Source organism: Mustelus asterias, chromosome 21, assembly GCF_964213995.1.
Source record: "Mustelus asterias chromosome 21, sMusAst1.hap1.1, whole genome shotgun sequence".
Lineage (NCBI taxonomy): Eukaryota > Metazoa > Chordata > Chondrichthyes > Carcharhiniformes > Triakidae > Mustelus > Mustelus asterias.
In genome coordinates, this window is record NC_135821.1 from 18405165 (window position 1) to 18418547 (window position 13383).

At 54.8% G+C, this 13383-nt stretch overlaps 1 protein-coding gene across 1 annotated transcript in view; it reads left to right on the forward strand.

Moving 5' to 3' along the window:
• Positions 1-13383, forward strand: part of triobpb (TRIO and F-actin binding protein b) — a 124510-nt gene that overhangs the window by 19657 nt on the left and 91470 nt on the right. The gene's annotated exons all lie outside the window — the stretch shown is intronic.

The window sequence follows — 13383 nt, forward strand, 5'->3', positions numbered from 1 at the left end:
GCGTGGAGTCTGCACCTTCTCCCCGTGTCTGCGTGGGTTTCCTCCGGGTGCTCCGGTTTCCTCCCACAGTCCAAAGATGCACAGGTTAGGTGGATTGGCCATGTCCCTTAGAGTCAGGGGGTAAATACATGGAGGTACGGGGATAGGGCCTGGGTGGGATTGTGGTCGGTGCAGACTCGATGGGCCGAATGGCCTCCTTCTGCACTGTATGTATTCTATGGAGGCCACTTGGCCCATCGTGTCTGTGCTGGACCTCTGACAGATCTTTTTCTCATCCGTGGGATGTCAGAGTCACTGGCAGGGCAGACTTTGATTACTTGGGAACGGTAGCACAGTTTACTGGACAAGTAATGCAGAGGTCCCATTACAGCTCCAGAGACATGAGTTCAAATCATCGAATCCCTACAGTGCAGAAGGAGGCCATTCAGCCCATCGAGTCTGCACCGGCAACAAACCCACCCAGGCCCTAACCCCATAACTCCACTTATTTACCCTAGCTAATCCCCCTGGCACTGAGGGGCAATTTATTATGGCCAATCCACCTAACCTGCACATCTTTGGAGTGTGGGAGGAAACCGGAGCACCCAGAGGAAACCCACGCAGACACGGGGAGAACGTGCAGACTCGACACAGACAGTCACCCAAGGCTGGAATCGAACCCAGGTCCCTGGCGCTGTGAGGCAGCAGTGCTAACCACTGTGCCACCCACTGATTCTATGAATTCTATGATATCCAGCAACGTGTAAAATTGCCCAGGGAAATTCTGTCCACAGAAGTTTAAAATTTTGTGGGCATCTCCCCATTCCTGCTAACCGGAACTGTAGTGAATCATAGAATCCCTACAGTGCAGAAGGAGGCCATTCAGCCCATCGAGCCTGCACTGACATCAATCCCACCCAGGACCTATCCCCATTACCCCACGTATTTACCTTGCTAATCCCCCTGACACTAAGATATAAGACCATAAGTTATAGGAGCAGAATTAGGCCATTCGGCCCATCGAATCTGCTCAGCCATTCAATCGTGGCTGATACGATTCTCATCCCCATTCTCCTGCCTTTTCCCCATAACCCCTGATCCCCTAATTAATCAAGAACCTACCTATCTCTGTCTTAAAGACACTCAATGACCTGGCCTCCACAGCCTTCTGCAGCCAAGAGTTCCACAGATTCACCACCCTCTGGCTGAAGAAATCCCCCCTCATCTCAGTTTTAAAGGAGCGTCCCTTCACTCTGAGGTTGCGCCCTCAAGTTCTAGTCCCTCCCACTAGTGGAAACATCCTCTCCACGTCCACTCTATCCAGGCCTCTCCGTATCCTGTAAGTTCCAATTAGATTCCCCCCTCATCCTTCTAAACTCCATCGACTATAGACCCAGACTCCTCAATCGTTCCTCATTCCTGGGATCATTCTTGTGAACCTCTTCTAGACCCCCTCCAAGGCCAACACATGCTTCCTTGGGTACGGGGCCCAAAACTGCTCAAAATATTCCAAATGGGGTCTGAGCAGAGCCTTATATGGCCTCAGAAGTTCATCCCTGCTCTTGCATTCTGTGGGACATCTTTGGACTGATTTGATCAATTGTTGTGGGATCGCTTAGCTCTGTCTGTCACTTGCTGCTTTCGCCGTTCAAGATGTGTCTTGTAGCTTCACCGGGCTGGCACCCCATTTTCAGACAGGTCCTGCCCCTGATCTCCTCTTCTACACAGCAAGATCCCAGAAATCGCAATGCCGCACTCTGTTTAGTGATTTTAATTCAGGGTTCAAATTGTCCCCAAAGTCGGGGCTAATCCCCTGTTTTGAAATGGTGCTGTCGGCCTGCCAGGGTGTCTGGAGGCCTCAGTTTAATGCCCCAGCTGAAAGGTGGCTCCTCTGACAGTGCGGCACTTCCCCAGTACTACACTGGAGAACAAAGAACAGTACAGCACAGGAACAGGCCCTTCGGCCCTCCAAGCCTGCGCCTACCGAGACCAACCCTTTATATCCCTCTTTTCCCCGCCTGTTCATGTGACTGTCAAGATAAAATGTCGCTAACGTGTCTGCCTCAATCACCTCACTTGGCAGTGCATTCCAGGCCCCCACCACCCTCTGTGTAAAAAAACTTCCCCCGCACATCTCCACTGAACCTTTCCCCCCTTATCTTGAACTTGTGCCCCCTTGTAATTGTCATTTCTACCCTGGGAAAAAGCTTCCAACTGTTCACCCTATCCATACCCCTCATAATTTTATAAACTTCTATCCGGTCGCCCCTCAGCCTCCGTCTTTCCAGGGAGAACAATCCCAGTTTATTCAATCCCGCTTCATAGCTAAGACCCTCCATACCAGGCAACATCCTGGTAAACCTTTGCTGTTTATGTGACAGCTGTATCAGACGTTGGTTAGGCCACATTTGGAATACTGTGCCCAATCCTGGTCGCCACGCTACCAGAAGGACGTGGAGGCTTTGGTGAGGGTACAGATAAAGGTTTACCAGGGTGTTGCCTGGTATGGAGGGTATTAGCTATGAGGAGAGATTGAATAAACTGGGATTGTTCTCCCTGGAAAGACGGAGGCTGAGGGGTGACCTGATAGAAGTTTATAAAATTATGAGGGGTATGGAGAGGGTGAACAGTTGGAAGCTTTTTCCCCAGGGCAGAAATTACAAGGGGGCACAAGTTCAAGATAAGGGGGGAAAGTTTCAGTGGAGATGTGCGGGGGGAGTTTTTTACACAGAGGGTGGTGGGGGCCTGGAATGCACTGCCAAGTGAGGTGGTTGAGGCAGACACGTTAGCGACATTTAAGACTTATTTGGATTGACACATGAACAGATGGGGAATAGAGGGATATAAGCGGTTGGTGTAGATAGGACAACGTGATCGGTGCAGGCTTGGAGGGCCGAAGGGCCTGTTCCTGTGCTGTACTGTTCTTTGTACATTCTTTGTACGTTCTTTGAAGCTGGTCATCGGCAGCTGCAGGGTAAAGGGCCGGTTAATCCCACACTGGGAGATCACGGGATTGACAGAATAGACAGGCCAGGCCGAGGCTACGCTCTGGAGCTGTGAATAATGAGCTGACAGGGAGGCGTTACTGGCCGGCAGCAGCTCACACACTGCTTTGCTGGCGAGGCAACAACCCCACTGGAACATTCTGGGCTGAACTTTACAGGACCTCAAACTTCACTCTTTGTGTTTCAAAGCAAATGCACATCCTGACACCCGGGTTCTTCGGAGGAATTCGATGGCCGTGTGCTGGAATATCGCTCCTGCCTCTTGGTGCCGGAATGTGGAACTCATCCTGAGTTGATAGAATCCCTACAGTGCAGAAGGAGGCCATTCAGCCCATCGGGCCTGCACCGACCACAATCCCAACCAGGCCCTATCCCCGTAACCCCCATGCATTTATCCTAGCTGGTCCCCTGGACACCAAGAGTCAATTTAGCACGGCCAATCCACCTAACCCGCACATCTTTGGAGTGTGGGAGGAAACCGGGGCGCCTGGAGGAAACCCACACAGACACGGGGAGAACGTGCAGACTCCGCACAGACAGTGACCCAAGCCGGGAATCGAACCTGGGTCCCTGGCGCTGTGAGGCAGCAGTGCTAACCGCTGTGCTGCCCCTACCTCCCAGTGTGTTTCTCTGAGTGTCAATCCTGTGTCCAGGTTGGCACCTCATTTTCAGGCAGATTCTGTCCCTGATCTGCCCTCCTACCCTCCCAGTTGGACGAGGGTTGATCGCACTGGGATCTTTTACATTCGGTCTTTAAGGGGCAGGTTTCTTGAATAATTGCCTCCAAATTCATTCATTAGTCACCTCCAAAGGGTAACAGACACCACCTTGTAAAGCAACTTGAGGATGGCACGGTGGCACAGTGGTTAGCACCATTGCAGCGCTGCAGTATGTCTAGGACAGGGAGGTTGCGTAGGGTAGGGGTGTCATCGCAATGATCCCACATCTGCCCGATAATCCTCCTGAGTTACGGTGGAGACTAAAATCAGGGTGGGCTGCAGAGCCAGAGTTGCAGTCGATCCCCTCAGAAACCCGATGGACGGGTTGGGTTAAAATTGCTGCCATTGAACCTACAGAACAGCAACAGGCCATTCGGCCCAACTAACCAATAACTACTCCTGCCAGATGATGCCATCTCGTTCTATCAGCATATCTCTCTACTTGGTTCTCCCCAGACTAGCGTCAGGTTGGTGTCATGTTCTGAATATTAAATAGCCACCCGATTTTTAGCTGTATAGCAACACAGGACAGGGGGTAGGCCATTCAGCCCTTTGAGCCTGCTCCGCCATTCAATAGGGTCAGTGTTGATCTGGTTGTGATCTCCAATCCAGTTTTCTGTCTAACCCGGGACTCCCTTCTTTATTGTCAAACTCCGCCTTGAATAGATTCAATGGCAGAAAGTTTGGGCCAAGACTCTGTTTCTTAAGCAGGAAATAATCTCAGAATTGGGAAGGAAATGAGCACAGTGTCACTGTGCGTTGCTGCATCCAGGCAACCTTTCCGTTCCCTTATTACAGAGCGGGGTTGTGCGATACCTCCTTGCCGCTTTTCTCTTTACAGCCCCTCTCTTGTAGAAAAGTCCAGATGTCCTTCAGTATCTCGGTGTCCAGGGGCAGCTGACCGGCAGATATCTGTACACAGAGGTCACCCATAGTCAGAGGTGAAAGCAGTGCCACCTGATATCCATCCCCCCCCCTCAGTGGCCAGCAGAGTCACTCTGGAGCAGGGACCCCGGCTCCCTCTTACACTTTCTAAATAGCAAATCATTCATAACATTGCAGCTGAATGTTACTACCTGCACACTGCCCAGACCCTGGCCCCCCCGAGCCCGAGTATTAGTATTTAGACCACTAAAGTTAAAGTTTATTAATGTTACAAGTAAGGTTTACATTCACACTGCAATGAAGTTACTGTGAAAATCCCCTAGTCGCCACACTCCGGCGCCTGTTCGGGTTACACTGAGGGAGAATTTAGCACGGCCAATGCACCCTAACCAGCACGTCTTTCAGACCGTGGGAGGAAACCGGAGGAAACCCACGCAGACACGGGGAGAACGTGCAGACTCCACACAGACAGTGACCCAAGCCGGAAATCGAACCCCGGTCCCTGGTGCTGTGAGGCAGCAGTGCCAACCACTGTGCCACCGCGCCGCCCTCTGTTAAGATATATAGGAGGTGTGCGGAGTTGGGGGACAGACCAGCCGTGTTTAATTGACTGGCGCAACAGGCTTGAGGGGCTGAAAGGCCTCCTCCTGAACTCGGTTCCGAACGCAGCCCGATCAATGTCACCCGCCTGCCAAGGACTGATACAAAGAACAATACAGCACAGGGACAGGCCCTTCGGCCCTCCTAGCCCGCGCCGCTCCCTGGTCCAAACTAGACCATTCTTTTGTATCCCTCCATTCCCACTCTGTTCATGTGGCTATCTAGATAAGTCTTAAACGTTCCCAGTGTGTCCGCCTCCACCACCTTGCCCGGCAGCGCATTCCAGGCCCCCACCACCCTCTGTGTAAAATACGTCCTTCTGATATCCGCGTTAAACCTCCCCCCCTTCACCTTGAACCTATGACCCCTCGTGAACGTCACCACCGACCTGGGAAAAAGCTTCCCACCGTTCACCCTATCTATGCCTTTCATAATTTTATACACCTCTATTAGGTCACCCCTCATCCTCCGTCTTTCCAGTGAGAACAACCCCAGTTTACCCAATCTCTCCTCATAACTAAGCCCTTCCATACCAGGCAACATCCTGGTAAACCTCCTCTGTACTCTCTCCAAAGCCTCCACAAAAATGCTCTTACATTATCATAGCTATCAGTTGCTTGTAGGTAGATGTCTCTATTCAGGGAGTTTGAGGATGTTCTACTTGAGAATGCTCGATCTGTCTGTAATGAGACAGGAAGAAAACAAGTATTTGAAATACAGAACGTGCAGACTCCACACAGGCAGTATCCCGAGCCGGGAATCAAACCCGGGTCCCTGGTGCTGTTGAGGCAACAGTGCTAACCATTGTGCCACCGTGCCACACTACTTTATGTGATCGATGTTATTAACCTAGGCTTGGGTATACAGGGCAAAACTTTAAGGTTTGCAGGTGACACAAAGTGCAGTGAACTGTGATAATAATGATAAACTTCAAGAGGACACAGACAGGTTGATGGATTGGGCGGGTAAGTGGCAGATTAAACTAAATGCAGAGAACCCTAAACTGATGCCTTTTGGTAGGAAGGACCCAGAGACAATATAAAATACAGGGAGTGCAGGAGCAAGAGAGACCTGGGGTATATGGGTGCACAGATAGCTGATTGTAGCAGGTAGAGCTGGTTCCAAAGGTGTATGGATCCTGGGTGGAGACTGAGGTGAGGAGGAATTTCCTCTCAGTGGGTTGTGAGTCTTTGGGATACCTTGCCACGGAGAGCAGACTCCTTGTGTCTATTTAAGGCTGAGGGAGATAGATTTTTGATCAGTGAGGGAATCCAGGGTTACAGGGAAAGGGCAGGAAAGTGAGGAATGCCGGATCAGCCATGATCCTATTGACTGGAGGAGCAGACCCCGAGGGGCCGAACGGCCTCCTCCTGCGCCTATTTCTTGTGAATCTAATCTATTGTACCTGTCCTGGGAGTGTTTGATGGGGGACAGGGTAGAGGGAGCTTTACTCTGTATCTGACCCCATGCTGTACCTGTCCTGGGAGTGTTTGATGGGGACAGCGGAGAGGGAGCTTGACTCTGTATCTAACCCCGTGCTGTACCTGTCCTGGGAGCGTTTGATAGGGACAGTGTAGAGGGAGCTTTACTCTGTATCTGACCCCGTGCTGTACCTATCCTCGGAGTGTTTGATGGGGACAGTGTATTGAATGGTGGAGCAGGCTCGAGGGGCCGAATGTCCTACTCTTCCTGTTTCTTGTGGTCTTATGGAGACACGGGGCGGGATTTTCCAGATCCCCTGCAACATGTTTTCCAGTGGCAGAGGTGGCTCGCACGCCAGTGGGATCTTCCAGTCCTGCTGATGTCTACGGCATTCACTGGGGAGTGGCGGGGGGGGGGAATGCCTTCGGCAAGACCGGAAAATCCTGTCGGTGTGAGAGGCTGCAAGATCCCACCCAGAGAGTAGCAAAGTAAGGAATTATGGTGAACCTTTATGGAACTCTGGTTCTTCCTCAACTGGAGTATTGTGTCCGTATCCGGGATCCATAGTTTTAGGGAAGATGTGAAGAGTTTGGAGAGGGTGCAGGAGAAATTTAACGAGAAAGATTCCAGGAATGAGGGACTTGCGTTCCGTGCACAGTGGTTAGCACTGCTGCCTCACAGCGCCAGGAACCCAGATTCGATTCCCGGTTCGGGTCACTGTCTGTGTGGAGTCTGCACGTTCTCCACTCCCCGATGTCTGCATGGGTTTCCTCCCACGCTCCAACGATATGTAGTTTGGATGGATTGTCCATACTAAACCTGTGTGGGGTTATGGGTGCAGGGTGGGGGAAGAGGGGCTCGGGTGAGATACTCTGTCAGAGAGTCGGTTTCAAGCCGATGGGCCGAATGCCTCTTCTGCACAGTTGGGATTCTATGATTCCGTGAAGATGGGATGGATCTCCAGGGAGGAGAAGGTTGAAGAGGAGATTTGATAGAGGTGTTTGAAATCACGAGGGGTTGAGGCAGAATCATAGAAACCCTACAGTACAGAAGGAGGCCATTCAGCCCATCGAGTCTGCACTGACCACAATTTCACCCAGCCCCTATCCCCGTAACTCCATGCATTTACCCTAGCTAATCCCCCTGACACTAAGGGGCAATTTAGCATGGCCAATCCACCTAACCCGCACATCTTTTGAGTGTGGGAGGAAACTGGAGCACCCGGAGGAAACCCACGCAGACACGGGGAGAATGTGCAAACTTCACACAGACGGTGTCCCAAGCCAGGAATTGAACCCGGGTCCCTGGTGCTGTGAGACAGCAGTGCTAACCACTGTGCCACCATGCCACCCATTGGTGGATGGCTCATTAACCAGAAGGCACCAATTCTAGCCGAATGGCGACAGAACCAAAAGCAGAAAAACAGTTTTATTCAGCTAGAGGACCGCACCGTGTGAGAGTGCTGGAAGCACATCCGATCAGGGCTTTCTAAAGAGAATTGGATCATTAACAGACAATAAAAACTTGCCCTGGCCACGGAGGAAGGGTTGGGGAGTGGGATGGAGTGGGCTGTCACGGTGAGCTGCCATGGACAGGGCTGAATGGCCTCCTCCCATGCTGTAACCATCCATCCACCTCGCTGACTGACATTGACCTTATCATCATCTTGTTTTCAAACCCCTCTTCGCCTCCCTCTCCATGGCCCAAATCCCCCTGTCCTCGCTGCTAAGCTGGGATTTTCCCAGTGCCGCTGCCGATGCTGGAACGCCAAATTTCCTGTTCCTATTCGCCACGGGTGCCCCCGGCGGTCCAGACCCGGAAAATCCCGCTCCATGTCTGTAACTATCAGCCTTCCTGAGAGATGGACACTAACTCTGGCCTCTGAAAGGGCACCGATTTGAACCATTTCACGCAGCACTGCCCTGCGCGCCCCCCCGCCCCCCTCCGCCCCGCCCCCCCTGGCAGCCTCTGAGCTTCCCCATTCCCTCGCTCAATGCTGTGAACTCTTTCTCATTTAAGACATTCCTTAAACATATCGCTTTGCCCAAGCTTTTGGTCACCTGTGTTAAATCTCCTTCCAGGGCTTACCATCATGTTTTGTTTGGTAATGGTCCTCTGAAACTCCTTGGGGATGTTTAACTCTTGGGGGCTATACAAATGCAGTGCATTGAGGGCGCTATACAAATGCAGTGTGTTGAGGGCGCTATACAAATGCAGTGTGTTGAGGGCACTATACAAATGCAGTGCGTTGACGGCACTATACAAATGCAGTGCGTTGAGGGCGCTATACAAATGCAGTGTGTTGAGGGTGCTATACAAATGCAGTGCATTGAGGGTGCTATACAAATGCAGTGCATTGAGGGCGCTATACAAATGCAATGTGTTGGGGGTGCTATACAAATGCAGTGTGTTGAGGGTGCTATACAAATGCAGTGTGTTGGGGTGCTATACAAATGCAGTGTGTTGGGGGTGCTATACAAATGCAGTGTGTTGGTGCTATACAAATGCAGTGTGTTGGGGGTGCTATACAAATGCAGTGTGTTGGGGGTGCTATACAAATGCAGTGTGTTGGGGGTGCTATACAAATGCAGTGTGTTGGGGGTGCTATACAAATGCAGTGTGTTGGGGGTGCTATACAAATGCAGTGTGTTGGTGCTATACAAATGCAGTGTGTTGGGGGTGCTATACAAATGCAGTGTGTTGGGATGCTATACAAATGCAGTGTGTTGGGGGTGCTATACAAATGCAGTGTGTTGGTGCTATACAAATGCAGTGTGTTGGGGGTGCTATACAAATGCAGTGTGTTGGGATGCTATACAAATGCAGTGTGTTGGGGTGCTATACAAATGCAGTGTGTTGGGGGTGTTATACAAATGCAGTGTGTTGGTGCTATACAAATGCAGTGTGTTGGGGGTGCTATACAAATGCAGTGTGTTGGGATGCTATACAAATGCAGTGTGTTGGGGTGCTATACAAATGCAGTGTGTTGGGGGTGTTATACAAATGCAGTGTGTTGGTGCTATACAAATGCAGTGTGTTGGGGGTGCTATACAAATGCAGTGTGTTGGGATGCTATACAATTGCACCGTCGGGGGCGCTATACTAATGCAGTGTGTTGGGGGCGCTATACAAATGCAGTGCGTCGGGGGCGCTATACAAATGCGGCAGAAGTTATCCGGTGGGAGGTGAATGAGTGCAGGCTGGGAGCAGAGTGCTGTGGGGCAGGTGGAGGGTCTTTCCCAGGTACTAACGTGACTCAGTGCCCTTTCTGCCCCACTGTGCCGGGAAAATAGTGAACTGCCTGAAAGGGGAATCTGCCGAGGGAATTCCCGGGGTTGTAACCTGGGCTGGAGTTCCCCCGTGAACGATACGGGGAGTGGAAACCTCTGCCCACTGCAGTGTGGAGTCAGCAACCTGCCACTGGGGCGAGGGTCAGAGTGTCGGGGTCGGGAGGGGGAGGGTCAGTGTGTGGGGGTCGAGGGGGGAGGGTCAGTGTGTGGGGGTCGGGAGGGGGAGGGTCAGTGTGTGGGGGTCGAGGGGTGAGGAGGGTCAGTGTGTGGGGGTCGGGAGGGGGAGGGTCAGTGTGTGGGGGTCGAGGGGGGAGGAGGGTCAGTGTGTGGGGGTTGTGAGGGAGGGTCAGAATGTGAGGGTAAAAGAGAGAACGGGGGAGTGCACATAGAGAGAGCAAGAGGGGGTACAGAGTGTGGGGAAGAGGGCGGAGGGAGTGAGTGTGGGGAATGGAGGGAGGAGGAGTGTCAGATGGGAAAAAGAGAGGGAAGGAGAGCACAGGAGTGAGAGGGACGGAGAGAGAGAGAGCAGGAGATTGGGAGGGAGAGTTGGAGGGAGGGAAGGTGAGGTGGGGAAAGTTAGAGAGAGAGAGGTAGGGAGGGGGAGTGGGGTGTTGGAAAGGACCAGCATCTCCTGTGTGTGTGTGTGTGAGTGCCCCCGGTGTGTGTGTGTGTGCCCCCGGTGTGTGTGTGTGCCCCCGGTGTGTGTGTGTGCCCCCGGTGTGTGTGTGTGCCCCCGGTGTGTGTGAGTGCCCCCGGTGTGTGTGTGAGTGCCCCCAGTGTGTGTGTGTGCCCCCGGTGTGTGTGTGAGTGCCGCCGGTGTGTGTGAGTGCCCCCGGTGTGTGTGTGTGCCCCCGGTGTGTGTGTGAGTGCCCCCGGTGTGTGTGTGTGTGAGTGCCCCCGGTGTGTGTGTGTGCCCCCGGTGTGTGTGTGTGCCCCCGGTGTGTGTGTGTGCCCCCGGTGTGTGTGTGTGCCCCCGGTGTGTGTGTGTGCCCCCGGGTGTGTGTGTGTGTGGTGTGTGTGCCCCCGGTGGGTGTGTGTGTGTGTGTGCCCCCGGTGTGTGTGTGCCCCCGTGTGTGTGTGTGCCCCCGGTGTGTGTGTGTGTGTGTGCCCCCGGTGTGTGTGTGTGTCCCCCGTGTGTGTGTGTGTGTGTGCCCCCGGTGTGTGTGTGTGTGTGTGCCCCCGGTGTGTGTGTGTGCCCCCGGTGTGTGTGTGTGTGTGTGTGTGCCCCCGGTGTGTGTGTGTGTGTGTGTGCCCCCGGTGTGTGTGTGTGCCCCCGGTGTGTGTGTGTGCCCCCGGTGTGTGTGTGTGTGTGTGTGCCCCCGGTGTGTGTGTGTGCCCCCGGTGTGTGTGTGCCCCCGGTGTGTGTGTGTGTGTGTGTGCCCCCGGTGTGTGTGTGTGTGTGTGCCCCCGGTGTGTGTGTGGGTGTGTGGTGTGTGTGCCCCCGGTGTGTGTGTGTGTGTGTGTGTGCCCCCGGTGGGTGTGTGTGTGTGTGTGCCCCCGGTGTGTGTGTGTGCCCCCGGTGTGTGTGTGCCCCCGGTGTGTGTGTGTGTGTGTGCCCCCGGTGTGTGTGTGCCCCCGTGTGTGTGTGTGCCCCCGGTGTGTGTGTGTGTGTGTGTGCCCCCGGTGTGTGTGTGTGTGTGTGCCCCCGGTGTGTGTGTGTGCCCCCGGTTGTGTGTGTTGTGTGTGTGTGCCCCCGGTGTGTGTGTGTGCCCCCGGTGTGTGTGTGTGTGTGTGTGCCCCCGGTGTGTGTGTGTGTGCCCCCGGTGTGTGTGTGTGTGTGTGCCCCCGGTGTGTGTGTGTGTGTGTGCCCCCGGTGTGTGTGTGTGTGTGTGTTTGCCCCCGGTGTGTGTGTGTGTGCCCCCGGTGTGTGTTGTGGTGTGTGTGTGCCCCCGGTGTGTGTGTGTGTGTGTGCCCCCGGTGTGTGTGTGTGTGTGTGTGCCCCCGGTGTGTGTGTGTGTGTGTGTGTGCCCCCGGTGTGTGTGTGTGTGTGTGCCCCCGGTGTGTGTGTGTGCCCCCGGTGTGTGTGTGTGCCCCCGGTGTGTGTGTGTGTGTGTGTGCCCCCGGTGTGTGTGTGTGTGTGTGTGTGCCCCGGTGTGTGTGTGCCCCCGGTGTGTGTGTGTGCCCCCGGTGTGTGTGTGCCCCCGGTGTGTGTGTGTGCCCCCGGTGTGTGTGTGTGTGTGCCCCCGTGTGTGTGTGCCGTGTGTTTGCCCCCGGTGTGTGTGTGTGTGTGCCCCCGGTGTGTGTGTGTGCCCCCGGTGTGTGTGTGTGTGTGTGTGCCCCCGGTGTGTGTGTGTGTGCCCCCGGTGTGTGTGTGTGTGTGTGCCCCCGGTGTGTGTGTGTGTGTGTGTGTGTGTGTGTGTGCCCCGGTGTGTGTGTGTGTGTGTGTGCCCCCGGTGTGTGTGTGTGTGTGCCCCCGGTGTGTGTGTGCCCCCGGTGTGTGTGTGTGTGTGTGCCCCCGGTGTGTGTGTGTGTGTGTGTGCCCCCGGTGTGTGTGTGTGTGCCCCCGGTGTGTGTGTGTGTGTGCCCCCGGTGTGTGTGTGTGTGTGTGCCCCCGGTGTGTGTGTGTGTGTGTGCCCCCGGTGTGTGTGTGTGCCCCGGTGTGTGTGTGTGCCCCCGGTGTGTGTGTGTGTGCCCCCGGTGTGTGTGTGTGTGTGCCCCCGGTGTGTGTGTGTGTGTGCCCCCGGTGTGTGTGTGTGTGTGTGTGTGCCCCCGGTGTGTGTGTGTGTGTGTGTGCCCCCGGTGTGTGTGTGTGTGTGCCCCCGGTGTGGGTGTGTGTGTGTGTGCCCCCGGTGTGTGTGTGTGTGTGTGTGCCCCCGGTGTGTGTGTGTGTGTGTGTGTGCCCCCGGTGTGTGTGTGTGTGCCCCCGGTGTGTGTGTGTGTGTGTGTGTGCCCCCGGTGTGTGTGTGTGCCCCCGGTGTGTGTGTGTGTCCCCGGTGTGTGTGTGTGTGTGCCCCCGGTGTGGTGTGTGTGTGTGTGCCCCCGGTGTGTGTGTGTGTGTGTGAGTGCCCCCGGTGTGTGTGTGTGTGTGTGAGTGCCCCCGGTGTGTGTGTGTGCCCCCGGTGTGTGTGTGTGCCCCCGGGTGTGTGTGTGTGGTGTTGTGTGGTGCCCCCGGTGTGTGTGTGTGTGTGAGTGCCCCCGGTGTGTGTGTGTGTGTGTGTGTGTGTGTGTGCCCCCGGTGTGTGTGTGTGTGTGTGTGTGCCCCCGGTGTGTGTGTGTGTGTGTGCCCCCGGTGTGTGTGTGTGTGTGTGCCCCCGGTGTGGGTGTGTGTGTGCCCCCGGTGTGGGTGTGTGTGTGTGCCCCCGGTGTGGGTGTGTGTGTGTGCCCCCGGTGTGGGTGTGTGTGTGTGTGCCCCCGGTGTGGGTGTGTGTGTGTGCCCCCGGTGTGGTGTGTGTGTGTGCCCCCGGTGTGGGTGTGTGTGTGTGCCCCCGGTGTGTGTGTGTGTGTGCCCCCGGTGTGGGTGTGTGTGTGCCCCCGGTGTGGTGT